We start from the raw sequence: 26059 nt of genomic DNA on the forward strand, positions 1-26059 counted from the left end.
AGGGGTAAATGTCCACGTCAGCTGCAGGCTCGTTTGTGGCTGACAAGTCCGATGCGGGACAGGCAGACACGGTTGCAGCGGTTTCAGGGGAAAATTGGTGGGTTGGGGTTGGGTGTTGGGTTTTTCCTCCTTTGTCTTTTGTCAGTGAGTGTGGGATAGATATAAATCACCTGGCCACATTGATACATATGTTTTGGTCTTGCTCTGTATTGGAGAAGTATTGGAAAGATATTTTTGTTTACTTTCTTGCGTTGGGACCGGTGCCATTCGCTGTTGCTGATGCATCTGAGGGGATGTATGGGAATAATATCGCGCATGCTTGGGTTAGTTCCGAAGGCCGTATACGTTGTGATGGATCGCGGACACAAGAGAAGGAGAGTCCATATCACCGATGTGGCAGAGAGCCAATGAAAAGGTCAGAGGGGGTGGCTGGGTGGTGTTTGGTGGGATGAAGAATTCAGTGCTGTGTCTGAGAGGAATAAAGAGAGTCGACTCCTAAAACAAGTAAGTGTATTCTTTAAATTGTAGCTCAAACCTCCCGCTCTCCGCCAATAACCCTCCATCCTCCTCACCTCCACGTACACATCCAACCTTCTATTAAATTTGTGAATAAGATTCCTAGAATTGGCCTTGTGGAGTCTCTCATGCATGGGTCTGTATCTTTGATTGTATTCCTGGTATCAATGGGTGTTTCAGCCTTTTAAGTACAAGACACTCTATTAATGTTAACTTCTATGCACAGTACAAGAATTTCCTGCAACCAGTGAGATTGGACTGTGAACCGAAGAACTTTGCTGAACTTACACACACATTACACACACATGTGCTTAGAATTAGAAGGGGGTTAAGTAGTCAATAGCGATAAGTTAAAGTTTGATTCTATTTTCATGTTCAAAGATCATTAAAAGCAATTATTGTTTAAGTAACCCTTTGTCATGGTGCATATCTATTGCTGCCGGGTTTTAGGATCCTCTGGACTCATAACAGGAGTGGATAAGATAGAAGAGGTGGACGGAAAATTATCCATAAAATCCATAGATGGTTTCCAAATACTATAAAAATTTTCAACGATTCCTTAAACTATATGTAATTTTTTCCAAAGGTCTACAACTTTGCATCTCATTATATCATCTACTTAATAACTCTTCTCCATCATCTTTCCATGATATCGTTATACATTTCTTTGCAGTTGCTATTGCAATTCTTAAAACATTTTCTTGATACTTGTCCAATTTCAATTTTATATCCTTTTCACAGATATCCCCAAGTAAAAATAGTCTTGGATCCTTTGATATCTTTATCTTCATAATTTGTCCGAATAATAAACTCTGTTAATTCACTTGAGTCAGATCAGCTAGTTTTGGACACAAACAGATTGCCTCATCGATACTGGAGAACAGAGACATGAGCAGGGCATGTTCTGGCGAAGGGTTTGGATGGCTGGGAGACAAGAGGTGAGGAACATGGTGGAGCTGAGTGCACCTACCCTTGACATTAAATGGCATTGGAATCATTAAAGTTCCTCACCATCAATGAGCTGAGGATGAATTTTAGCCAGATACTCAACTGTACCAGGCATATATATACTGTGACTACATGATCACGTCAAAGGCTGGTCGTCCTGCAGTGAGTGATTCACCTCCTGACCCATAAAAACTTTCCACAATCTCAAAGACCTGTCAGGAGAATGATGCAATACTAGATGAGTGCAGCTCCAGTAAGTTCTGAAATTCAGTGCTATCCAGGACAGATCTATGTGATTGATTCATAACTAAACACCACCCAAAACACTGCAGTCCCTCCCTCTCTGTGCATCATGCCTGCTGCATATCCCATCTACAATATCACTGCAGTAACTTTGTGTAGCTACTCTAATTTTCCAATCTTTCAACTTCTATCACCAAGAGGGACATTTTTTTTAATCAGTGTTAATCATTTGTTTTATTATTCTTCCTTGCAGAGACATCAACATTATGCACTTCATTAGCCAACTTTTGCTAGCTCATTTAAGCTATCCGTATTTCTCTGTAAAATGTTTCTGTCTTCCTCACAGCTCGCCTAACCCCTTACTATCATCTGTAAGTTTGACCACTGTTCGGTTGCCTCCTTCCTACAAACAGTTAATATTTAGTAGAACCCCCAGTATCCGGCACCCTTGGGGATTGGTAGATGCCGGATAGGTGAATTTTCCAGTTGCTTAAGATTGTGTCCGGATGGATTGGCGAACTGACCCCTGGGGTGGCGCCAATTTGAAACTTTCGTATTTTTTACCTATTTATTTTTTGCAATTTTTTTTTACCGGGTGCTTGAGGCTGCCCAGTTGCTCAAATTCCACATAACGGGAACATTACTGTGCATTTTAAACAGCTGGAGTTCCAGGACTGATCTTGCCACAGTCCACTGGTTACAGGTCGGAATCTGAAAATGTCCTTGTTACTTGCTGCTTCTTGCCAGTTAGCCAATCCTCAAGCCATTCTAACAATTATGCAAATTCTTATCCAACAAAATATCCTGTGCGCCACCTTGTCAAATGCCTTTCAAAAATCCAATAATTATCACAGCATATATTGCTCCAGCCATCTCTGGCTGATACTTCTTTAAAGAACTCTAATTTTTCAGAAGCTACACTGAACCCAACTGAACAGATCATGACTTACAGAATGTTTTCCATTCTTCCTGAGTAATTGATTCTCACAATGTTTCCACTCAAGGTATTAAGATAACCAGCCTGCAGTTATCCACTTGTAGCCTCTCACCCTTCTTGAGATAGCGGTTTCTAGTCATTTGATGCCACATCAGAATCTAGGCTTGCATCCGCTAGCTCCTACAGCAACCCTGGCTTGGAAATGTTTCATAGTCAGTGGATATAATTAGCTCCCCAACAGTTCTGTGTTGAGAACTTCAAAGGAAAGATTGCAGGAATTCAAGAAGGTGGCTCACTACCACCTTCTCCAGATCAATTAGGTTTAAGAAATGAATTCTGATCCAGCAACATCCAGATCCTGAGAAAGTGACGTATGGAAAAAAACATTCAGCCACTATAGTGCCAGGAGATGGACCGTGTGTGCTGCACTCCCTGCCCAGCTCTGCCTTGCATTGGCTGTGTACATTACAAATTAGCTGGCTTATAGCTCAGTAACACACTTCAGTTGCTCAGTAAGTTAGGGGAAAATAATTGAAGCCTTAGCAATAAAGAGAAATGTGTTCACATTTCAATTCTGAATGCCACTGTTCCAGTTCACTCAAACATCTGGACCAAATGTCAAAGCAGGTCTGTTCCTGTGCTGTACTGTTCTGTGTTCTATTGGTTTAATTTATTTTATTAGTTAAATAAAGGAGATATTTGGTACTAAATGAGTAAATTGCCGAAAACACTTGCTGGTTTGAGGTGTAATTTTCACACTATTTTGAAACTAATTATAACTTAGTAAAATTTGTAATTAAAACTGAGTTTTGTAAGATTAGCTATCAAATCCTGAATTTGAAATTGTAATTTGCAGGAAAGAACAAATGTGGTCTACATGTGCCCATATGAAAAGCACTTGAATGATCCAAAACATTTTAAAGCTGGTCTATAAATGAAAATTAATGTTGTTCATAAACCACTTGGATCATGTGCAATGTTTTGTCTAAACTATTTCAACTTTAAATAGATTTCAGCTTAAATTACAATCCAAACAGGGAGGAGAACACTTGAATTTAGCCACCTTTTGAAATCATAACGTGATTTTGTCAGATGAGTTATTCTAATTAATCCATTGTCAAGTCAGGAAGTTCTTAACGCTATAATTTCTATGCAATGGTATTCTGTCGGTAGCTACAACGTCTTATAATTTTAACATTTTGGTTCCACACGTATTCTTGTTTCATTTCTATTCCCTTTGTAATAGTTTTACATCTTTAAATGGTGCTTTCAGATAAAATGAATGCATATAGTATTTGCCATACCTATTGGCATTGTAAGATCTCTAAGGTCTCTGTTAAATGATGAGAAAGAAATTATGCTCAAAGTTTGAAATGTTTAATGCCAACAAGGCACATTATTGGTTACATTTATTTAAAATTAAATTTGCCCTTTTAAATTATATCCCTATTTTTCAGTTGTTTCAAGTAATGAGCACAACCCAAGCTCACTTCATTTCCCAAGAGCATGGAAAAATATAATCCCATGTTCTGTCAGTCATCTTTTGCCAACAGTCATTAAGAGGCAATTACCTACTACTAAGTATCCATTGATTGTTTTCCCTCTGTCCCACTGGGAAAGTATGTAACTGTCACCGCTCAGCACTCACCCATAATGGACCATGGCCAAATCACGAATCATTTCCCAGGAATCTTCCTCCCAGCGATGAACAAAATGGTTTTTCTTCAATTGCAACTTAAATCTTAGAAAAATAAAATAGAACTTTGTATTACTTTCTTGGGAATATTTTTATCTTTTAATATTTTATATGGCATTTAACGCTTGCTTATTTTGTTTGGAGTAATCAGTAATGAGCTCTATTGTAAGTAGCCTTGTATTTGTTCATCCAATGCCTGTGATGCGATATTCACTCCTATAAACCTTTGTAGCAACACATCTATGGCAGATGCCATCTCACTGGCTCTATACAAAGCCCTGCTACAGCAAAGATGCTTTAAATAGCATCAGGATGCTCTTTACCAACTACAATTTGGCATTTAACACCATTATCCCCTCAAAACTGATCAGCAAATTCCAAGACCTGGGACTCAACACCCCACTGTGTAATTGGATCCTGGATTTCCCCACCACTGGACCACAATCAGTGTAGATTGGTAAGAACAGCTTCTCCACAATCTCCATCAGTACCGTTGCACCACAGGGCTGTGTTCTTAGCCCCCTGCTCTATCACTTTACACCTACAACTATGTGGCTCGGTATGACAACAACACCATCTACAAATTCGCTGATGATACCCACAGTGGTGGGTTGTATAAAGGACGGTAATGACTCAGCATACAGCATGGAGATCAAAAACTTGGCTGAATGGTGCACCCACAACAACCTTGCACTCAGTGTCACCAAAACCAAAGAGCTGATTGTTGACCAGGAAGGGAAAACCAGAGATGTATGATCCAATGAATATCAGAGATGGAGTGGATGATAAAATTTAATTTTTTTTGGAGTCACTGTGTCGGAGGATCTTTCCTGGACCCTACACACTATGTCATTGTGAAGAAACCACGTCAGTGCCTCTACTTCCTCAGGAGTTTGCGGAGATTTGGCATTACATTGGAAACCCTGGCAAAGTTCTACCGGTGTGTGGTGAAAAATGTGCTGTCTAGCTGTATCACAGTCTGGTACGGAGATAGAAATACCCCTGAGCGTAAAGCCTGCAAAAGGTAGTGGATGCAGCCCAGGATATCACAGACAAAACCCTCCTATCCTTCGAGAACATCTACAAGGAACACTCTCATCGGATCCACATCACCCAGCACAAGCTGTGTGCTCACTGCTATTATCTGGAAAGAGACTCACACCAGCAGGTTCAGGAATAGCTGCTCCCCCACCACCATCAGACTCCTCAATGACAAACTCCATCAGGGACTCATTTAAGGACTCTGACTTTTGAACTTTATTGAATGCTTTCCTCTCTGTATTGGAGTCAGTTTGTTTACATTTCTTTTTTTTTAATATATGTATGTTGTGTATTTTTTTTTTAACGTGACCATTAAGTGATAATTCTACCCCACCTGCAGGAAACTGAATCTCAGGATTGTATGTGATGTCATGTGTGTACTCTGTCAATAAATCAGAAATCTGTGATGTCAACAAGGCAAGTTTCAAAATTCCAGCTGCCTTCATTGAACAAATTGCCACTGAATCACAAGAACGCCACTCAGAAATCCATTCTCTAACAAACACATTTGGATCAATTAAAACTATCTAACTATCTAATCTCCAAAATATATACCGAGCCGTTATGCTTTATTATTGAATAATACCTCTATCCTACACTTTCATCAAACTCTTCCCTACACACACCAATAAAGATTACTGTAAAAATTGAATATGTCAGGATCAGATCTCTGGCACTGTATGTGACCCTATATTATGAGCTCGAATGCATCTGGTACATATTATAACAAAGTACATTTGGTATTCATAACTGTAAACTGTTATTCTTCATGTGACATTTTGTGATGCCTTTCTGATGGGAGGGGGAATTGGGAAGGGAATTGGGAAGGGATTAAAACAAAATATACATGTGCAAGAAAAGGTTTAAAAAATATTAGCTGACAGAAGTGGAATTGACTGTAAACCAACAAAGCAATTGTACAACAGGTTTAATTTAAACTGAAATATAACGGAATTGTAATTTATTTAATTTGACTTTCCCCTGGGGAACAATAGCGTTGAGCTGATTTCCTGTTCTGGAACTTTGAAAATGTCAGGAGGTGTTTAATGAATATTTACATGTACATAAAATGTCACCCAAGTTAAAATGTGTATTTACCAGTGGGAACCATACAGACATCAATAAAGGAGGGCACTGAGTCTGCACAACTCCTGTACCAATTTACCATGAAACTGTCTCACAGCAATCTTTGGTCACGCACAAGGCATAAGGTATCACGTGCAAAAGAAAAAGTCTTAATGGAAAAATGTGTTCCATTGCAGAACTAGTCGAGGAAAAGATTACATTGAAAGTCATGTCATCACAAGGTAGAACACTGAGCACTGGGATATTTTGGGTAAGCGTATGAAGAGCCAGGTCATTGAGGATCAGGCAACAGAATATTGATGATTTGTACTTGAAGGTCAGTGCATTGATAGACAGAATGCTGAGGATTAAGTCCTTAAGAGAGAGAGGGGCCAGGGTGTTGAAAGTAAAGAGACAACATTTTGAAACAGGACGAAGTCGAAGAACAGAGGCAGGACATTAGGAATGGAGAAGCAAGGAACAGATAATCAGGAATGGGTGGTGTGATCAGGCCAAAGTGGGGATTGGTCTGGACAGTCAGATTAGTGGGGTAGGGAGAAACAGTGAAATTCTGGAGCATATCAACAATACAAAGGAGGAGGGATTGGAAGTCTAGAAATGCATAAATGAGGATGAATCCCTGGCACCTGACCAGGTGTATCTTAGGATATTGCAGGAAGCAAGAGAGGAAATTACTTGGGAGCTGGAAGAGATTTTTATAGCTGCAGATGAGTTATCGAAAAACTGGGGAATGGCTAATACTGCGTTTTTATTGAAGTCGGGTAGAAAGGATAGGACAGGAACCTACATCAATGGTGAGAAAGTTACTTGAAGGGATTCTGAGAGGCATGATGTATATTTGCATTTGGAAAGTAAAGAACTGATCAGGGACAGTCAGCATGGCTTTGAGCGTGGGAAACTGTGCCTCACAACTTTAACTGAGATTTTGAAGAGACATCTTAGAGAGCTGATGAGGGCAAGGCAGTAGACCACATGAACTTTAGCTGGCCTTTAATAAGATCCTTTGTGATAGTATGAAGGATAGGACACATTGGATCTAGGATGAACTAGCTAATTGGATACATAATTTACTTGGCAGAAGGTAGAGTGTAGTTGTGGAAGAATGGATGCCTTTGACCAATGGTGTGTTGCAAGGAGTGATGTTGGGTCATCTGTGTTTAAGAATGTAGATGGTGAGATGAGTAAGTTTGTAGAAGACTCCAAAATTGGTGATGTGGTAGATAGTGAGGAAAGTTGTCTAAGGTTGCCATAGGATATTGTTCAATTGAGAAAGTGGGTAAAGGAATGGTAGATGGAATTTAAACCAAACCAGTGAAGAATGATCAATTTTGAGTAGTTAAACCAATGCAGGTCATGCACAGTTAATAGCAGGTACATTGTTTCCTGAAAGTTGCATCACAGATAGACAAGGCAATGAAGAAGGTATATTGTATGCTTGCCTTCATCTACCCTGTCATTGAGTATAAGAGTTGAGATGACCCATTACAGATGAATAAAATGTTCATTGAGGCGTGCTTCGATTGTTGTGTGCAGTTCTGGTCACTACATGACAGGAAAAATATGATTAAGATAGAGATTGCACAGAAAGGATGTGGCCAGGATTGGAGTGCGTGAGATATAAGGAGAGATTTTCCCCCTGAGCACAATTGACTGAGAGGCAACATAAGAGAGGAACTTAAAATAGTGAAAGGGATAGAAAAGGTAAAGGGGTTTAAATCTAAAGAGCATAGGGTTAGGGTGAGAGGAGATGTGAGGGAATAAGTGGCCAGAGGAGATGATGGGGTCAAGAACAATAACACCATTTAAGAGCAGTTGGACATGGACTTGAAAGAGCAAGGAACACAGGGATATGTGGGATTGATATAAATAGGTATGTTGGTCAGCTCAGAGTAATGGGTTGAAGGACTTGTTTCTGCACTGTACAACTCTGTGATTTTAAGTTTAACAAACAGGTAAAAAGAATCATATAAAAACACACGCTGTCATATTAACAGCGATAAGAATGTTAAACATAATGAAGATCTCAAAGAGTTGAATCTTACAACCATGTCGAGTGTTATATTTTCAAGTTAGTTTAACCAATGTCATTGTTTATGTACATGATCTGCCTTGCCATTGTCCTAGAGAATATGAATTTTGAAGAGAAGGGAAGAAAGGAAAGCAGTTCAGGAAATGATGGCATTTTCCTGTTGCGCTTACAGTCCACAATATTTCCTGTGTGGTTCACCTTGTCTGTCCGAGTTAGCAGTAAACCTGGTCCAAACTATGATCTCCCAAATCAACAAATAGGTGAAGAAATCTAAATAAATATGTATCAGGCAATATACATTTTATTTGTTAATGTATCTGTATTTATTTCCTCCACTTATACAGTATTTCTGTACAGGAAGGTTACACAGAACGGGGAATGATCAGCTGATCAGTTTATTGCAGGGACAGGTTGGGAAATCTGTATGGTATATCAAGAGGGTGAATTAGGATCTTGAAGATTACCATCAGTGGGGGATGAGAAAGGGGATTTTGTGGGTAATATCAAATTTATCATGAAATCTTTTATACTGATCTGAGAGTGTAGATACACCCTCAGGATTAATGTTTCATCAGAAAAACAGAAGACTGATATTAATACCAGCACCATCACAAGTTTATCGTTCAAGACCTTGAAGTGGGGTACAAATCAATAACGTCTTGTCGTTCTCTCCAGAAGAGAATTCTTTGATGGTAAGACAAAGTAAAACAGGTTACCAGGACTGACAAGACAAAGACGATTATCATTCGTGAACCCTTGATAATTATGGGGACCACAAACCATCCCAGGATCCAGACTCGGTTATCTTCATCACGGCCCTCACGAGAATCAGAGTACCCTGCTCAGACCCTGCCCCGTACTGTGCGATGCACATATCCCTCACCATCACACTGTTCATCATTCGATCTTATTAATTCTCCACCAATTCCCCCAAATGTAAGAAAATATTCATTCTGCTTTTCCTCTTTAAGATAACAGACTATCATTTCATGATGTGCCCTGCTGTACCCGACAATGATGCCCCCAACTACACTGGACAATGATGCGCCCTACTATACCCTACTATACCCGATAATGTTTCATTCAATAGGTTTTGCTTCTCTTTCAAACTTTTATCTCAAGGAATGCCAGAAATGCCTTACGGCAGGCAAAAGTTAAAGTTACATTCTTAATGACAAAATAAAAGGAACCTTGAACCTTATAATGCTGTGACTTGGCTCACACAAGGCTATCTATTACAGGGGAGTCTGCTTAATGCAATGTCTCCTCAAATCCAGACCCAATATCAAGGAGAAAAAGAAATTACTGTTATAACAATAAAGTGTTCAGAGGATTTTGGAAAGTGTTTCCCTCCACAAATACAACTATCAACAGGACAGAATTAATGCTGTATTTATACAGAATAATCCACTGATGTCTTGCAAATGTTGAGATGTTTCTATTCCCATGCAAGTTCACCTCATCCTGGTCTGTGATGTATATTACTGTCCAGTAATCACTGTGACAGAAGAAATTATTTCAGTGATGAATCTTTCAATCACAAAAATGTTCCCTGATTAATTTTTGTGGGGTATCTCTGACAAATGGGGTATTCTGCCAGGTTGTGAAAGTCGGGGAGGGAACAATAAAATTTGTCAGGATTTTTTTAAACGATCTTCTAAAATGCTGTAATTCCTTATTAGATGAGTGAAGACTGTACATGCAAAACAATATTTATAGGATAGCCGATGGTATATTTCCTTCAAGTGCAGATATCTGAAAGTGTTTAGATACACTGTGATGAATACTGCAAACATGCCATTTAAAAGGATAAGATCTTATGTCCTGAAGATTTTCATTGATGTTAACGTCCTCACAAGAGTAAATACCAGTTTTATAATGGATTTGTCAGTGCATAATTGTTTTTTTATATATTATTTGCTGAGACAAATAATATCTAACTTCCCATCAGTCTTATGGACCTAGTTGCAATCTTTGTCTGGTACCTACATGTGCCTGGCAATCAGGCAGTTTCATGGTTGGCATTCAACGTGGAGTTGGGGATGGGTCAGACTTCCTTGTGGTCCAGTGGAGGCTTTGTTAGTCAAAGTACAAACTATTGAGGAATCTGTGAAAGAAGAGGATGGTCTTTGTTTCAGGTCAAGACCAGGCTTCTCAAAAGCCTGCTTATTCTTTGCCTCAACGACCGCTCCCAGACCCCTGACTATTTCCACCAGGTTGGTTTTTTTTGCTTCAGATTCCAGCAGTCTCTTGTGCCTCTTCTCTTCTTCATAGTTCTGATTTTAGGTTTAAACATTTGGCTATTTTAGAGAATCAGTGTTTGAATTTGAACAGATCCACAAGTTCATCGCAACAGGGGGAAAGGAACTACTTGGCTGCCGGTAGGCCTAGCAGCCTGAAACCCCAGAAATTAAATTGCTACACAACTGAATCAAATATACAGCAAACATCTTCTCTCTTCCATCTGAATGCAATAACTGGAAAAACTCTCCTGTTTTAAACCAACTGGCTTGCAGAATTTTCAGTGGTTGGTATACATAAGTTTCATATCCAGTTTTGTGAACACTGGGGAAAGTGAGACTGCCATCGATTAGCTTTATAAGGATTTAGGAATTGTGATATTTTTCCTCATAATAGAAGAGTGATGTGTGATAGGAAGAGAAGGTGGACAAACGCTATTTCCAATGTTACAGGGAAACATGACACATTGCATATATTATAATACCATACATCCTGCTCCACATCTTTCTCAAAGTTTACAAATTGGTGAAGACAGATTTCCTGTTATTATTGCCATTTGGTTACCATCAACTGTTTGGCTGGGAAATAAGAGAAGAAATTAATACATTTTGGCTTACAATTAAATTTTTAACTGAGATATTTTGCAATGTTGCAATCATGCCTTGAAGTGATCAGCCAAATCAATTTCACCAATTAAAAGCAAATAAGAACATTATAGATGTTATAGGCTTGACAAAATATTGCCTTTCCTGCAGCTTATTTACAAATACAATCTCGACTCTGAACATAAAGAACACAGCGTACTTAATCTTGCATTAACTTGGCTTTATGCCTCTCATGCAGAAAGTTGTGGATTCAAACGCAAATCAGAAATCGAACATGTGAGCATAAGTGACACTTTGTTGTGGTATTGAAATTATACCATTTCTGAATAAAAAAAGAATTATGAATGATTCCACGGTATTAATCAAGGACCAGAGAGTTTACCCTGTGGCTGCCGAATATTTATCTGGTACACTTCTTATCAGTTATACAATAATTGCTTATAGACTTTGCAACATGCAGAATGGCTATGACATTTATCCACTGTATTAATTACCTTAATGATCTAGATGAGGGGATTGGATGTAATATCTCCAAATTTGCAGACGACACTAAGCTAGGAGGGGCTGTGTGTACTGAAGAGGGGGTCAGGAAGCTCCAGTGTGATTTGGATAAATTGGGGAACTGGGCAGATACATGGCAAATGCACTACAATGTTGATAAATGTGAGGTTATCTACTTTGGTAACACAAACCGGAGGGCAGATTACTATTTGAATGGCAATAGATTGGAAGATGGGGAAGTGCAGGGTTCTTGTGCACCAGTCACTGAAGACGAGCATGCAGGTACAGCAGGCGGTGAAAAAGGCAAATGGTATGTTGGCCTTCATATCAAGAGGGTTTGAGTAGAGGAACAAGGATACCTTACTGCAGCTGTACAGAGCCTTGGTGAGACCCCACCTGGAGTATTGTGTGCAGTTTTGGTCACCTTTTCTAAGGAAGGATGTTCTTGCAATGGAGGGAGTGCAGAGGCGATTCACCAGGCTGATACCTGGAATGGCAGGAATGACTTATGAGGAAAAATTGCGCAAATTTGGATTGTACTCGCTGGAGTTTAGAAGATTGAGAGGGGATCTCATAGAGACATATAAAATTCTGGCAGGACTGGACAGAATGGATGCAGAAGGGATGTTTCCAATGGTGGGTGAGTCCAGAACCCGGGGCCATGGTTCGAGGATAATAGGCAAACCATTTAGGACCGAGATGAGGAGGAATTTCTTTACCCAGAGGGTGGTGAATCTGTGGGATTCATTGCCACAGAGGGCAATAGAGGCAGGTTCATTGAATATACTTAAGAGGGAATTAGATATATTTCTTCAGTATAAGGGAATTAGGGGTTACGGAGAGAAGGCGGGGACGGGGTACTGAACTTTAAGATCAGCCATGATCTCATTGAATGGCTGATCAGGCTCGAAGGGCCAAATGACCTACTCCTGCTCCTATCTTCTATGTTTCTATGACATGTGAACATACCTCATAAGACCTGGGGAGTCTGATAATATGAAGATATCTATATACCTGGCAGTTTTGTTTTATTTCTGTATCTCATATGCATTTAAAGGTGTTGCCCTATAGGTTGATTTGCTAGATAGAATTAAAACCAATTCAATACATTTGAAACTAACCTTGAAATTGAACACTAGGCATTAAAGCAGAATTGGCTGAATTGGTTTCTTCCTTTACATTGTGACATTTTTGGAACATAGAATTACTGCATATCTGATCTACAACATCAAGAGGCTGGGTCAGTAACCAGCAACTATGAAACCAGCAACTAAGAAAAGGCTGTGTTCATCTCCTTTCTTTAGCAGGATCAAAGAACATAATAATAATTCTCCGATTTTCAGTGTACTTGGTTTCTATTAACTTAGAACACAGTGCACAAGAACCAGGCTCTTCAGCTCACATGTCTGCGCCAAACAAGATGCTCAAATTAAACTAAACTCTGCTACTTGCAGATGAACCACATGATTCCCTCTCCTACACGTTCAGAATCAGAATCAGGATTTATTGTCAAGAACATGTCATGAAATGCGTTGTTTTGCGACAGCATCACAATGCAAACATTTACATAAACCACATGACAAAATAAATAAAAATAGTGTGAGAAAGAAAAAGACAAAGTAAGGGAGTGTCTCTGGTTCACTGATTATTCAGGAACCTGATGGCAGAGGGGAAGAAGCTGTCCCTGCGCCGCTGAGTGCTCAGCTTCAGGCTCCTGTACCTTTTTCCTGATGGTAGCAGAGTGAAGAGGGCATGCCCTGGGTGGTGGGGGTCCTTGAGGAGAGAGGCTGCTTCTTAAGATACCGTGTCTTGTAATATTGAAGGCCAAGTTAACAACTCTCTGGAGATTTCTTTTGTGCTGAGTATTGGCACTTCTCTACCAGTCAGTGATACAACCAGCCATGATGTTCTCCATGGTACACCTGAGAATCAGAATTTATTGTCATGAACAAATAACAAAATTCAGTGTTTGATGGCAGCGTCATAATGCAAACTCATCTACACCACCTGACAACAACTAAAATAAATCTGAGGAAGTTTTCAAGACTCTGGTGACATACCAAATCTATAACCCTCTAAAATGCTGTTATTGTGCCTGCCTCCACTATTCCTGGCTGCCTGTACTGGTCACCATCTATTCTCTAGAAAAAAACCTTGCCCCGTATATCCCCTTAAAACTCTCTCCAACCCCACCCCCTCGCTGCCACCCCTTCACCTTAGATGTATGTCCTCTAGTATTCAACCTTTTTACTCTGGGTTAAAGATTCTGACTATCCATTCTATCAGGGCCTCCCAGAATTTTATAAACTGCTCAGCCTTTTGATGCTCTAGAGAAAATAACCCAAGTATGTCTAACCTCACCCAGACCTCATAGCCTCTAATCCAGGCTTCTTCCTGGTAAATCTCTTCTATAATCTTTCCAACGATGCCACATCCTTTCCCTATAATAGGGTGATCAGAACTGCACACATACTCCAAGTCCTGCCTAATTGTGGTGGTCCACCACCGGCCGACTGGAGGGGGCAACCTCTGTACCTGCAGGAGTGTAAGGGGACGGGACAACACCTGGCCAGCTGTCAATCAGTCAGCCTGAAAGGATCATGCCCCACCCGGTCGGGTGTCAATCACCCTCCCGGATATAAGCCTGCATCGGCCTGCATCACTCAGAATTACTGCAGCTACAGCCAGCCTGGCTCTATGGAAGTCTTTGTGGATTAAATTGTGGTGCGCTGTTAGCCAGAATCAAACACACACAAGGTAAGCCTGTTGTCCAGTCTTGTGTGTGTCTGATTCTGGCTAACAGCGCACCACACTAACCAAAGCTTTATATAGTAGCAGCATGACATCCTTACTCTTATAATGTTCCAGCCTATCATTAATAACATTTGTAAGATGAATTCTGGAAAGGAATGGATGAGCAATGCTCGGAAATCCTCAGATATTTCGTTATGTATTTTGTAAACTGTGACACAGGTCTACGTGCCCACATCTTGCAGATCTATGGCTTTCATCATTCACTATCGATTACTGGCGCACAATATTAACTTCTGCTGAAGTTCCATTGATTCCCACGCAATACTTAAAATCGCAATCAGATGCACATGTAAAAGAAAGGTACAATTGTGAGCGCTGCTGTGCGAATGATTCTGACGCAAAGTCCATAGACTGTACAACAGACTTTAATTAGCTTAAACTCGTACACCAGTTTTAGTATCTTTTCTGGTTCTAAGTGTCTGATTGTCCCCAAAAGGGGCCAGCTCAAGTCTTTATACGGGCTGGTTACTGACACCTGGCAGGTGGGGCCAGCCTCCCAGGTTGCCTACATGCAGGTACAGTGGTTGCCCCCTGCAGTAGGCTGGTAGGAGTGTGTCTAGTGTAGTGGTTGTATCACCACATTCACCCCTTATTTTAAATGAGTCCTCAGGGTGGAGGGGGGGGGGGGGGGATGCAGTTTTCTCGGTACCAGGTAGTATCTACAAGTTCAGGCAGTCCAGAAGTTGGCTGTGCCTCTGGGACTGTAGCAGGACAGGCTCCTGGTCAATGGTCATTAGGGGCAGGGCTGCTTGAGGGTCAGCTGGGTCTAGGGTGGCCGGGGCAGCCGGTGATGTGGGCGGGATGGTGTCTGACAGAGAAGAGGTGTACATGTGGGGCAGGTCCGCAGGGAGTAGGGTCCTCTAGAGAGGCGGAGAGAGGATGTCAGCTCCCGGGGGATCCTGGATGGGCCATGGGTGCCCATGGTGAGAGGACTGGGCCCCTGCTGCTCTGAGGTTCCTGGTCAAGACGGTGTCCTCACATCCATTGGGGTACCTAATGTAGGCGTAATTTGGGTTTGTATGGAGGAGGTGCACCTGGTCGACTAGGGCGTTGGATTTGTAGGTCCTCAAGTTTGCAGAGGAGTCCTGCTCCCAGAGATGTCAGCCACACTGGCGGGGAGATGCCAGTAACCGATTTCCTAGGAAAGGAGAAAAGGCGTTCGTGACGGGTCTGATTGGTAGCTGTGCACAAGATTGACCACATAGTGTGGAGTGCCTCAGGGAGGGACTCTTGCCAATAGTTGATGGACCAGCCTTTCGACCGCAGGGCCAGGAGGACTGCCTTCCAGATTACCCTGTTTTCACATTCCACCTGCCCATTGCCCCTGGGGTTTTAGCTCATCGTGCGACTAGCCTCGATGCCTCACACTGTCAGGTACTGGTGCAGCTCCGCAATCATGAAGCTGGACCCCTGGTGGCTGTGGATAAATGCCGGGTATCTGAACGTGGTGAAGATCTGCACCAGTGCCTTGATTATGGAGGTGTCAGGGCAAGGGATGGCGAAGGGAAAATGGGAGTATTCACCTATGACCAAGAGGAAATAGATGTTCTTATTCGTGGAAGGCAGTGGTGCCTTGAAGTTGACACTGAGTCGCTCAAAGGGCCAAGTGGCCTTCACTACGTGGGCCTGTGGCGGGCGGAAGAAACACAGTTTGCCCTCTGCACCGACCCTGCAGGACTCAGTCATGGTCCGGATTTCTTCGATGGTGAAGGGGAGGTTCCAGGACTAATGAAGTTGTACAGGCGTGTGAGACCTGGCTGGCAAAGGGTGTCGTGCAGTGTCTGAAGCTGTTCAGACTGCACACTGGCGAAGATTCGGGACCGGGACAGGACATCAGGAGAGTCTTTGAGCTTCTCCAGCCTATACTGGAGCTGAAAGTAGCCGGCTCAATTCTCCTGCGCAAGATCTTGTCGTTTTTGATCTTGCCTTTGTAGGTGGTGCTGAACATGAATGCCACTGCACGCTAGTCTGTGAGGAAAGTGAACCTTCTGCCAGTCAGGTAGTGGCGCCAGTGGTGAACTGCTTTCGCGATCACCTGGGCCTTCTTTTTGATGGTGAAGTGTCCACGCTCTGAACCGTGGAGAGTCCTGGAGAGAAAGGCCATGGGCCTTCCTCCTTGATTGAGGGTGGCAGCGAGGGCATCGTCAGAGGCATCGTACTCCATCTGGAATGGGGTGTCCTCATCCATGGCATGCATTGTGGCATTGGCGATGTCTTTTCTGATGCAGGCGAAGGCCGCTTGTGCCTCAGCAGGGAGGGGAAAAGTGGTGGCTCGGGCCAGTGGGCGGAGGTTGGAGGAGGTGAGCATCAAAGACCTCTACTTGGTGAGCTGCAGCTTCTAGGGAGTGGACCACCTCCATGATCCTGGTAAGAGAGGCATTATTCTCCTCCAACAGTCTCTGTCTAGTTACCCTCGACCACAATCCTTGCATGCAGGCATCTCGGACAAGTCGCTCCACCTCCCCAGCAGTCACCCCAGTTTCAATTATGCACAGGGATGCTAGTTCAACAGTCCCAGCAGGTAAGCATCTGCCATCACACCTGGCTGCTGCACCCTGATGCTGAGCAGGTACCGGGTGTAGACTACGTTCGTCGGGGACCAGTACATTCCTTCCAGGATGACCATCGCTGGTTCAAAATCTGTGAAGTCTCTGACAGCCTGGAAAGTGTGCAGGCCTAGCTTGGTGCAACTACTGTGAGTTTCTTCTGTTTCGTGTTCATGACCTCAGCGTGTGTGTGAATGATCACCTCGATCACATGCTTCCAGATCTCGAAGTATGCTGCAGCGTCCGGGTGTTGAGGGTTGATATCCAGCCTCTCGATGGTGAGGAACTTCTCCATGGTCTTTTAATTTTAAGCAAATTAAATTGTGAGCGCTGCTGTGCGAATGATTCTGACACAAAGTCCACAGACTGTACACAAGGCTTTAATTAGCTTAAACTTGTACACTGGTCTTAGTATCTTTGCTGGGTCCACGTGCCTGACTGTCCCCCGAAAGGGTTGGCTCGGGTCTTTACACGGGCCGGTGATTGACAGCTGGCAGGTGGGGCCAGCTTCCCAGGTTGCCTACTTGCAGGCACAATGGCTGCCCCCTTCAGTAGACCAGTGGGAGTGCGGCCAGTGTAGTGGTTATATCACCACACCAATAAAAAGAAATAGTTTGTGAAGAACTGAGGAAGGGCTGTACCAGCTTTCTGCGTGGAATTATTACATTGACACTGTAGGTTTTCACCTCCATGATACCTCCTGTCTTTGCTCTGCTTTTGCACATCTGCCACTGAAACTCTTATCTGATCTTTTAGTGTCTACAACTTGAATTTGCAGTTCTCCTTGTTGTTCATCTCCTTTCCTCCATCCTTCATAAACGTAAACTTTAATTTATCCAAAGTTTGACTTCCTGTAGTTTGCAACTAATCTGATTTGTCCATCAGTCCACTTGTTTGCTTGCCTGCATTAGCTCATGCACACTGGGTATTCTTAAATTGCTACCTTCTTTGTATCATGTCTGGTTAAATCTTTGTTTCAGTAAATCATCTCATTGTAAATAAATTCTGCCAGTAAGTTTGGTCTGAAATGTGTCTGCTGTTTTATATTTTATGACTTCCTGCTTGACAGGAAACATAGTGGAAATCCTATGAAATTTCCAGACAACAATTTATCCTGATCAGGACTAATTGATAGATGCTAGGTACACTAACTCAGCGAGTAGAAGGCGAAAGATTCAGAATTCAGATTGTAAAAAATGTGGTACATTTGTGGTTGTTAGCATTAGAAAAGTTGTCAGAGAAATCTCAAAATGTAATAGAAATAACAGGCAGATTAATAATGATGGACACCGAACAGGAAGTGGAAGGAAATTTAGGAGGAAATGCCAAAGGTAAAGTCAAAAACATTTTTAACATGGTGTTTTGAGGAAATAATTTTGATCACCTTAATGCAATTCCTTCTGGGGTTACACCACAGCATAAAACTTCCCACAGTTAATATATATTGGAGATTTCATTCAAAGACGCCACCAGGAAAGCCTTATGCTAAGGTTGTAGTCAAAGCACAATACTGCATAAAAGTAGAGGAAATTTTCTTTTGCATTTAAGCAGACCATACTTGATAAAGCTGCTGCTTTGGTGCTAGACATTTGGATGTAAATATTAAAAAAAACACAATTTTTAAAAACATCATATGCAGAAAAATCAAGGTTTGTGTAGTCAAATTAGGATTTTACTCCCTGGAGTGTGGATGAATGAGGGGAGATTTGATTGAGGTATTTAAAATTATGAGGGGGACAGGTGAGTAAATGTTGATAGGCTTTTTCCACTGAGTAGGTGAGATACAAATGAGAGGAAAAGGGAAATATTTGGGGGAGAATTAGGTGGAACTTCACACAGAGAGTTGTTGGAGTGTGGAACAAGCGACCAGTTGAAGTACTGAATGTCTCAAATTTCACTTTAAGAAAAATGTGGACAAGTACCTGGATGGGAGGAGTATGGAGCGCTATGGACTGAGTGACGGTCAGTGGGATTGGGCAGAATAATAGTTCAGCACAGACTAGTCGGGTCAAAAAGCCAGTTTTCTGTGCTCCAGTGATCTATGTTCATTGTCCCATTCTGGACATTCTGAAATGTAGAAGGTAAATGGAACTTTTGATGTTAAAGTTTATTTAGTACTTTGTTATATTTACAAAACCAATTTCAGTCTTCAGGATCTAGTGAATGAATATACTGACAGCATGAATGTAGCTCCAATTCTGTTGCAATCTTGACTGCCCCCAGGATTCATCTGAGACTTGCTGTTGGTCAAGCAAGTGCTGTCCTGGGAGCTCAATATGGAGTTTGTTTTAAAAGCTGAGGAGGCTGATAAACCAATTACCAACAATTTTGTCCTGCTATTCTCTGAAATAGGCACCTTCTGTTCTAATACTTTCAATTAGATCAATATTTTGCAGATCCTGGAGCCCAGCCTGTTCTTTTGTGATATTTTCAGTGAAAATTGCCAAATTTATGTGATTTTTGTGGGTTATCATTTCAAGAAGTTGTAGCACATAAAGACAGGTAAATCACTTCTATTTTATTCTAACATCAGACTATCTTCAACACTCATATTAGTTGCAACATCAATGTGTCTAAAATTGTTCATGTGAAATATCTCATAATACTATCATAAAATGTGGACACTTTCTCAGGAGAAATAATGAAGGAGAATCAACAAAGAACTATCACTGCCATCCTTGTATATGGTCTATTGTTCGGAATTTAGTTTGGTTGTAACTTCTGTCCAGGAAGAAAATGCAGGAAATATGTGCAGCTAATGCAGGTAAATGGGATTGATGTCAAAGGATGCTTGATGGTTGGGTGGACATGATGGATCAAAGGGTTTATTTCTGTAGAATTACATGAGGACTCTGGCAATGCTACAAATGTTCAGTATGTCAGGCAGCAACTGCAGAGAGAGAAAAACAGAGTCAATGTTTCAAAGTGATGTCTTCTCAGGTCACTGAAGACTCGTTGAACAGAAACATTGGCCTATGTGTGCTCTAATCCAGAGGTTCCCAACCACTGATCATCTTAAGTATTCCTTTATTGATCGCAGATCACCATAACAAACCTATGGACATCAGTATGGAAGGAATGGGGGTTGTTTGCTCAAGCCCCTTCACAGGAGTGGGCAATCCAACCCATCGACCTGCTCCTCCTTCAATAAGATCGTGGCTGATCTGATCATTGACTCAACTCCACCTACCTGCCTTTTCCCCATATCCCTTAATGCTTTTTTTATGTAATGAAGTGGCCTCAACCACTTCCCTGGCTAGAGAATTCCACAGATTCACTACTCTCTGGGAAAAACAGTTTTTCCTCCTCTCTGTCTTGAATCTATTCCCCTGAATCTTGAGGATGTGTCCCTTAGTTCTGGTCTCACCTACAAGTGAAAACGATTTTTCTGACTCTATCTTATCTCTTTCTTTCATAATTTTATATGTTTCTATAAGCATGCAATGACTGCTTGAAGTCTGTGATTCATAGACATCACCAAGCGCTGAGTATCTTCTCTGGTGATGCTCTGCCAGACCTCCACTGCAGCCATCTTTAGCTCCTACTTGTTTCAGGGTCTTGTCCCCTTAAGATTTCTCTTCAGTATATGGAATGCATGCTCAATTGAATTTAGATCAGTGACTGACTTGGCCATTCAATAATTTTCCGGTATTTAGCTTTGACAAACTCCTTTGTTGCTTTAGCAGTATGTTTGGGATCATTATCTTTTTGTAGGATGAAGTGTCATCCAGTGAGTTTGGAGGCATTTGCTTGAATTTGAGCAGATGTTTCCATACACCTCGGAATTCATTTTGACACTCTCACCAGCAGTTACATCATCACAGAAGATAAGTGAACCAGTACCTGTGGCAGCCCTACTTCTCTCTTTGGCTTGGCTTCGCGGACAAAGATTTATGGAGGGGGTAAAAGTCCACGTCAGCTGCAGGCTCGTTGGTGGCTGACAAGTCCGATGCGGGACAGGTAGACACGGTTGCAGCGGCTGCAGGGGAAAATTGGTTGGTTGGGGTTGGGTGTTGGGTTTTTCCTCCTTTGCCTTTTGTCAGTGAGGTGGGCTCTGCGGTCTTCTTCAAAGGAGGTTGCTGCCCGCCGAACTGTGAGGCGCCAAGATGCACGGTTTAAGGCGATATCAGCCCACTGGCGGTGGTCAATGGGGCAGGCACCAAGAGATTTCTTTAGGCAGTCCTTGTACCTTTTCTTTGGTGCACCTCTGTCATGGTGGCCAGTGGAGAGCTCGCCATATAACACGATCTTGGGAAGGCGATGGTCCTCCATTCTGGAGACGTGACCCACCCAGCACAGCTGGATCTTCAGCAGCGTGGACTCGATGCTGTCGACCTCTGCCATCTCGAGTACTTCGACGTTAGGGATGAAAGCGCTCCAGTGAATGTTGAGGATGGAGCGGAGACAACGCTGGTGGAAGCATTCTAGGAGCCGTAGGTGATGCCGATAGAGGACCCATGATTTGGAGCCGAACAGGAGTGTGGGTATGACAACGGCTCTGTATACGCTTATCTTTGTGAAGTTTTTCAGTTGGTTGTTTTTCCAGACTCTTTTGTGTAGTCTTCCAAAGGCTATTTGCCTTGGCGAGTCTGTTGTCTATCTTGTTGTCGATCCTTGCATCTGATGAAATGGTGCAGCCGAGATAGGTAAACTGGTTGACCGTTTTGAGTTTTGTGTGCCCGATGGAGATGTGGGGGGGCTGGTAGTCATGGTGGGGAGCTGGCTGATGGAGGACCTCAGTTTTCTTCAGGCTGACTTCCAAGCCAAACATTTTGGCAGTTTCCGCAAAACAGGACGTCAAGCGCTGAAGAGCTGGCTCTGAATGGGCAACTAAAGCGGCATCGTCTGCAAAGAGTAGTTCACGGACAAGTTTCTCTTGTGTCTTGGTGTGAGCTTGCAGGCGCCTCAGATTGAAGAGACTGCCATCCGTGCGGTACCGGATGTAAACAGCGTCTTCATTGTTGAGGTCTTTCATGGCTTGGTTCAGCATCATGCTGAAGAAGATTGAAAAGAGGGTTGGTGCGAGAACACAGCCTTGCTTCACGCCATTCATGCCCAGGCCATAACACCACTACCACCATGTTTCACAGATGAGGTGGGATGCTTTGGATCCTAGGCAGTTCATTTATGCCTCCACACTTTTACCTTGGTATTATTTTGATACAAGAAGGCTTAGTATATGTCTGAAATTAAAATATTTTGAAACCAATGCAAGTGGAATATAAGAAGAAAGAATACAATTCATGGCAGGACTCTAAACAATATTTATGTGCAGAGGGATCTGGGGATCCAAGTCAAATTCCAATTCAAGTTTATCATCATCTGATTGAACAGATAGTGTCCTCCATAATGTTTGGGACAATGATACAAGACCTTTTTCCAGAATTCTGCATGCTCTTTTAAATACTTCTTGGTAAACTGTAATCTGACTATCCTGTTTCTGTGGCTAACTAGTGGTTTGCATCATACAGCGCGAGTCGGGTGGGCGAGGGTGGGGGAGACTGGCAGGCGAGTCGGGCAACCAAGAGACCGGCAGAGCGAGTCAGGCAGGCGGGAGACCGGCAGCGCGAGTCAGGCAGGCGAGGGGGTTGGGGGAAACATCAGGACGACTGGAAAGGGGTGGGGGTGAACATGGCAACACAATTTGGGTGCGCTTTCCGAAATCCGGAAAAATCTGAAATTCAGAACACATTGTCCCCCAAGGGTTCTGGATAAAGGATTGTGTACCAATATTTTTTAAAAAAAGACGAGGCTGAGAACTTTTAAACCAGGGGATAAAATGTTAATTCTTTTCCCAACAAATTCTAATCCCTTTAGGGCAAAACAGGCTCTTATGAGATAGAGTCAAAAATAAATGAAGTTAATTATGTCGTCAAAACACCTGATCAAAGATGTAAAATGCAGAGTTGCCCTGTCAACAGGTTACAATCTTATTTTGAGAACAACCTTCATGGGAAGTGTTGATAGTTGATAAAACTGAGGAGTTTAGGGACCCTGAGATGGTACAAGCTGACAGTTGTGAGGGTCACTTCAAACAAAACATTGTCCCAGTTTGTCTGTCTAATTGAGTATTTGATAGAATTTGGATGTTAAGTTGGCTCATCTTCAGCCCCAGGAAAAGGAACAAATGAAACAGCTACTTTTAAAATTCATGAACTTGTTTCTAGATGTGCTTAAGAGAACCTCAAAAGTTGATGTTGATGTTGGAGATACCAACCCTATCAAGCAACATCCATATAAAATGAATGTTAAAAAATGCAAACTGGTAGATCAAGAGATTGAATATTTGTTAAAGAATGATGTTATTAGACACTCTACCCCAGATTGGAGTTCACCTGCACCCTGGTGCCTAAATCAGATTGGACAATTTGATTTTGAACTGATTATAGGAAAGTTAATGCGGTAACAAAGACAGATGCTTATCATATCCTAGGGTGGATGATTGTGTTGACAAGTTTGGAAAGGCTAAGTTTTTTTTGAAGATGGACTTATTAAAAGGTTACTGGGGTGTTCCCTTAACAAACAGAGGTAGAGAAGTTTCTGTATTTGTGATCTCGTCAATCTTATAAAAATATAATGTTTTACCATTTGGAATAAAAAAATGCTTTGAGGACATTCCAAAGGATAATTAATTCTGTAACTCAAGGTTTAAAGCATACGAATGCTTATATTGATGATATGGCTACGGGGAAATGAAACCTAGGAAGCACATATCCCTGAGTTAGAGAAATTGTTTAATAAACTTTCAAAAGCAACCCTTATTGTTAATTTAGCTAAAAGTGAATTTGGGCCATGCTACTGGTTATGTTGTTGGTTAAGGCAAGCTGGTACCTGTTCTGGTGATTTCAGATGATTTCTGAGTTTTCCATTCCCACGGGTAAAAAAAAGCTTTTAGGATGTTTTTGGGAATGGAAGGGTATTACAGAAAGTTCTTTTCCTGGGCCTTCATATCAAGAGGGATTGTGTATAGGAATAAGGATACCTTACTGCAGTTGTACCGAGCCTTGGTGAGACCCCACCTGGAGTATTGTGTGCAGTTTTGGTCGCCTTATCTGAGGAAGGATGTTCTTGCAATGGAGGGAGTGCAGAGGCGATTCACCAGGTTGATACCTGGAATGGCAGGAATGACTTATGAGGAAAGATTGCGCAATTTGGGATTGTACTCGCTGGAGTTTAGAAGATTGAGAGGGGATCTCATAGAGACCTATAAAATTCTGGCAGGACTGGACAGAATGAATGCAGATGGGATGTTTCCAATGGTGGGTGAGTCCAGAACCTGAGGCCATGGTTCGAGGATAATAGGCAAACCATTTAGGACCGAGATGAGGAGGAATTTCTTTACCCAGAGGGTGGTGAATCTGTGGAATTCATTGCCACAGAGGGCAGTGGAGGCAGATTCATTGAATATACTTAAGAGGGAATTAGATATATTCCTTCAGTTTAAGGGAATTAGGGGTTACGGAGAGAAGGCGGGGATGGGGTACTGAACTTTAAGATCAGCCATGATCTCGTTGAATGGCGGAGCAGGCTCGAAGGGCCGAATGGCCTACTCCTGCTCCTATCTTCTATGTTTCTGTTTTTTGCTAATATCGCCCTTCCTTTGACTAACCTTTTGAAGAAGGGTGAAAAGTTTGTTTGGACAGAACTTTGTTGGGAAGCACTTGATAAACTGAAACCCATTGTATGTTATCAGCCTGAGCTTAAGTCACCTGACTTTGAGAAGCCATTTTCTTTAGCAGTATATGCTTGTGATGAAGCTGCAGGATCAGTGCTATTACAAAGGAATGGTTGTGATGATATTGACCATCTAGTGGCTTACTTCTCCAAGAAATTAAATAAACATCAAAAGAATTATTCTATTAGAGAGAAATAATTATTTGCCCTTATACTGGCTTTGCAGCATTTTGATGTGTACATGTGCACATCTCAGGGACCACTTGTTGTGTATACTGACCATCATCCTTTGATTTTCTTGAGTAAAATGAAAAACCAAACTACAATTGTTAAATTGGTGTCTAATTCTACAGGAATATGACTTAATGATAACTCATATTAAGGGCAAGGATAACGTCATTGCTGATTGCTTTTCAAGATGTTAAGTTTACAACGTTACTGGAAAATGTTATATTTTTATTATGTCATGTAAATAGTGAATGTATTATTTCAAACAATGTAGTTTGCAGTTAAAAATTTGCTCTTACAGCTCAAAATTATCTCTGTGGTGGGAGGTATACATGATCCCAGCTCATTTTCATTGGAGTGCAACTGTCACTTTAAGAGAACAAATCAAGCTGCAAGCCTTGCAAGCTTTGGAGACTGAATGTGTGCTGACAGGCTGTGGACAGCATGTACTCAAATTTGCTATTTCTGAAGAGAGGAAATGGTCCTGAAAAACACAGGGGCAGAGATCATGTGACTAACATGTTAAAAAATCAGTACTTGGTTTGATTGGGGGCCATTTTAAGGAAGTAGCACTTAGAGAAGTGCCACTCTTTGAATGGATAATGTGCTGAAGTGCCCTCGACAATTTGTCTGATTTCTCTCTTTAAGATGAATAAGTGTACCTGACCATGGCCAAAGGAACAGTCACTTTGGAAGGGGATTAGTGTGCCACACTGTGACCAAAAGGGAAGGTTACTATTTCAGCCACCCATGAAGGTGTTCTGGACCTTTGTGAAAGCCATTAGCTTTGTATCCCCTAGAAAAGAAAAGGGGAGTTTTGACTACCACTCATCTGAAAGGAAATTTCTTTGGAAGCAACTCAACAATGATGTTGTGAGTTTACAACATTCTGTCATCCCGGTCTCTCCCATCTCATTCCTAAACAGTTCTTTACATCAGTTTAAGAGTCTTTGT

At 41.9% G+C, this 26059-nt stretch overlaps 1 long non-coding RNA gene across 3 annotated transcripts in view; it reads right to left on the minus strand.

The window, feature by feature from the left end:
- The window catches only part of LOC138739742 (uncharacterized), a 163611-nt gene that overhangs the window by 61535 nt on the left and 76017 nt on the right, over positions 1–26059 (minus strand). For all 3 annotated transcript variants that reach the window (XR_011342381.1, XR_011342382.1, XR_011342380.1), the window contains exon 4: positions 4293–4385. This is a non-coding gene — a long non-coding RNA (uncharacterized lncRNA). The remainder of the gene's footprint in view (positions 1–4292; positions 4386–26059) is intronic.

This window comes from Narcine bancroftii, chromosome 7 (assembly GCF_036971445.1).
Source record: "Narcine bancroftii isolate sNarBan1 chromosome 7, sNarBan1.hap1, whole genome shotgun sequence".
In the NCBI taxonomy this organism is placed as follows: domain Eukaryota; kingdom Metazoa; phylum Chordata; class Chondrichthyes; order Torpediniformes; family Narcinidae; genus Narcine; species Narcine bancroftii.